The sequence below is a fragment of the Triticum urartu genome, chromosome 5A, assembly GCF_056163025.1.
Source record: "Triticum urartu cultivar PI428250 chromosome 5A, HENAU_Tu73, whole genome shotgun sequence".
Classification (NCBI taxonomy): Eukaryota; Viridiplantae; Streptophyta; class Magnoliopsida; order Poales; family Poaceae; genus Triticum; species Triticum urartu.
Genome location: NC_141877.1, coordinates 583501697 through 583505710, shown reverse-complemented (window position 1 = coordinate 583505710; position 4014 = coordinate 583501697).

Genomic DNA, 4014 nt, shown 5'->3' with positions numbered 1-4014 from the left:
ACGTTCATGTCATTGTTGTCATGGTACTTGGGGTCTTCGGACTTTCCGGTCCCGTTCTTGCGACGGTAGTCGTCCACGTTCGTTCGGAGAGGTACTTGATGACTCCAATGTCTTCGGGGCGACGATAGTTGTACACGGTCCACGAGACGTCGATCTTTCGGGGTCCGACTTGCAGGTCTTGCCGACATGAGTGGTTCTTGGCATTTTTGTGTAGACGAACTTGGCGCATCTGAAGGGTCACACTCGTCGTCGTGGGAACTTGGTGAATCCGAGGTCTTCGAGGTCGACGGTAGTTGTTCTTGGCGTCGGGTGTCGAGGTACTTGGCGTTCATGGGATTCCGATGATGGTAGTAGAGGTACGTGACGCAAAACTTTGTAGGTGTTCGGGTGCCTGTGGTGTTGACGGTCTTGATAGTCCAACACGAAGCCACAGAGAAGCACGGTTCATAGGCGTCTTGAACAGGGGCCACCCGAACTCGGCGGGAGGCAGAGGCAGGGGCTCATCCTCATGCTGAAGCGAAGTAGAGGAGGCGAGCATGGACTCGGCACGGCACACGGGAGAAGGAGAAGCGCAGCAGCGCGCAACGGCAGCCATGGGAGGCGGGCTTGGTGCGCCTGTGGCGTCGAGCATGGGAGAACGTGATGCGGGAGCAGAGGAGAGGCAGAGGCGCCTGGCTGCAGAGGTCGGGGCGGAGCTGCGGCGGAGCTGCTGCACCGGCTGACGGCGACGAAGGCAGAGGTGGGGAACGGGCGCGACGATGGAATGGCCGCCCGGCTCCGCGGGCTCCTGGCAGAGGAGGAGAAGCTGCAGGGGCGGAGCTTGGCGGCGTCTCCCTGTCGAGGATGATGATGGGGAGGCATGGAGATTGCTGGCGCAGGCGGAGGTCGGGGCCTGAAGGGATCGAGAGAGAGGCTCCTGGCCCGATGCGTGTGTGCGAGAAAGAAGGTGAGGCAGAGAGCGAGGTGGATCGAGGAGACGGGGAGGTTCGAAGGAGATGGGGATCGAGCGCGGTGTCTCCTCTTCTGGCGGTGCGAGGGAAGGAATCGAGGGAGAGGGAGATCGGGTAGGGTTAGGAGGGAGTGGGCCAGGGAGGTTGGGTCGGCGTGGGAGGTCTGCTGGAGGGCGCCAGCTGGGCCTTGGCCAACTGGTGCGACTGCTGGACATTGGGAGGCCCAGGTGGGCAGTGGTGCAGGCTTGGCCAGGGTGAAGGCCGCCTCTCTCTCTCTAAATATCTCTCTTTTCCCATTTTAAAACAAAACAAAAAAGAGAAGGTAGGGGTTGGAAACTGGGCATGGGGATAATTTTACTGGACTCGCAATAATGATCTTTTGATCCAAGAAAAGTATAAATGGGCATGTGTACAAAGTTTGGATTGGAACTCGTTTGAATTAAATTCAAATGAGTTCGAATAAGAAGTGGGCATTAGAAAGGTCCCAAAATGTTGAGATTTTTGGTAGACCTCCGGAAAAAGATAAAATAATTTATGGGCGAAGTTTGAGGAGCAAACTCGAAGCAGAAAAGACATGTGATTATTTGCAAGTGTGTTCATGGGTGATTCCGAAAATGGAATATTTAATATAGCTCCCTAATATCGGGAGGATATGTTATAAAGAGAATCATCATGTGAATTCCCTCGATTTAAATGGATCAAAGATCCATGCCATTTATTTAGTTGAGTAGAGATGCAAAGATTGATGACATGATGGCATGATGCAACGATGAATGCAACAAACCAACAACTCACAAGAAGAAACCCGGAAAACATGGAAGGCGTCTGAAGCCCCGGTCTTGGGCGTTACAACGAAGCTCTTGTAGCTTGGTGGCAGTGATTGAAGAACTCTGTCAATGACACTATCAACAGGAAGATTAACTTCCAGTTGAGTCAAGTGATTATGATACCCAGACATTTTGAGTAGATGTTCACTGACAGAACTATTCTCCTCCATCTTGCAGCTATAGAACTTATTGGAGACTTTATATCTCTCAATCCGGACATTTGCTTAAAATTTTAACTTCAACTCCTGAAACATCTCATATGCTCCATGACGTTCAAAACGTCGTTGAAGTCCCGGTTCTAAGCCGTAAAGCATGGCACACTGAACTATTGAGTAGTCATCAGCTTTACTCTGCCAGATGTTCTTAACGTCATCAACATCATCTGCAGCAGGCCTGGCACCCAACGGTACTTCTAGGACGTAATTCTTCTATGCAGCAATGAGGATAATCCTCAAGTTACAGACCCAGTCCGTGTAATTGCTACCATCATCTTTCAACTTTGCTTTCTCAAGGAACGCATTAAAATTCAACGGAACAACAGCATGGGCCATCTATCTACAATAACATAGACAAGCAAAATACTATCAGGTACTAAGTTCATGATAAATTTAAGTTCAATTAATCATATTACTTAAGAACTCCCACTTAGATAGACACCCCTCTAATCATCTAAGTGATCACGTAATCCATATCAACTAAACCATAATCGATCATCACATGAAATGGAGTAGTTTTCAATGGTGAACATCACTATGTTGACCATATCTACTACATGATTCATGCTTGACCTTTCGGTCTCAGTGTTCCGAGGCCATATCTGCATATGCTAGGCTCGTCAAGTTTAACCTGAGTATTTGGCGTGTGTAAAACTGTCTTACACCCGTTGTAGATGAACGTTGAGCATATCACACCCGATCATCACGTGGTGTCTCGGCACGACGAACTTTGGTAACGGTGCATACTCAGGGAGAACACTCTTTTACCTTGAAATTTAGTGAGAGATCATCTTATAATGCTACCGTCAAACAAAGCAGAATAAGATGCATAAAGGATAAACATCACATGCAATCAATATAAGTGATATGATATGGTCATCATCATCTTGTGCCTTTGATCTCCATCTCCAAAGCACCGTCATGATCACCATCGTCACCGACGTGACACCTTGATCTCTATCTTAGCATCATTGTCGTCTCGCCAAATATTGCTTCTATGACTATCGCTACCGCTTAGTGATAAAGTAAAGCAATTACAGGGCGATTGCATTGCATACAATAAAGCGACAACCATATGGCTCCTGCCAGTTGCCAATAACTCCGTTACAAAACATGATCATCTCATACAATAAATATAGCATCATGTCTTGACCATATCACATCACAACATGCCCTGCAAAAACAAGTTAGACGTCCTCTACTTTGTTGTTGCAAGTTTTACGTGGCTGCTACAAGCTGAGCAAGAACCGTTCTTACCTACGCATCAAAACCACAATGATAGTTCGTCAAGTTAGTGCTATTTTAACCTTCGCAAGGGCCGGGCATAGCCACACTTTGTTCAACTAAAGTTGGAGAAACTGACACCCGCCAGCCACCTGTGTGCAAAGCACGTCGGTAGAACCAGTCTCGCATAAGCATACGCGTAATGTCGGTCTGGGCCGCTACATCCAACAATACCGTCGAACCAAAGTATGACATGCTGGTAAGCAGTATGACTTGTATCGCCCACAACTCACTTGTGTTCTACTCGTGCATATAACATCTACACAATAATCTGGCTCGGATGCCACTGTTGGGGAACGTAGTAATTTCAAAAAAAAATTCCTATGCACACACAGGATCGTGGTGACACATAGCAACGAGAGGGGAGAGTGTGTCCACGTACCCTCGTAGACCGAATGCGGAAGCGTTAGCACTACGCGGTTGATGTAGTCGTACGTCTTCACGATCCGACCGATCCAAGTACCGAACGCACGACACCTCCGAGTTCTGCACACGTTCAACTCGATGATGTCCCGCGAGCTCCAATCCAGCAAAGCTTCACAGGAGAGTGTCATTAGCATGATGGCGTGGTGACGGTGATGATGATGCTGCCGACGCAGGGCTTCGCCTAAGCACCGCTACAATATGATCGAGGTGGATTATGGTGGAGGGGCACCGAACACGGCTAAGAGATCAATGATCAATTGTTGTGTCTATGGGGTGCCTGTTGGGGAACGTAGCAGAAATTCAAAATTTTCC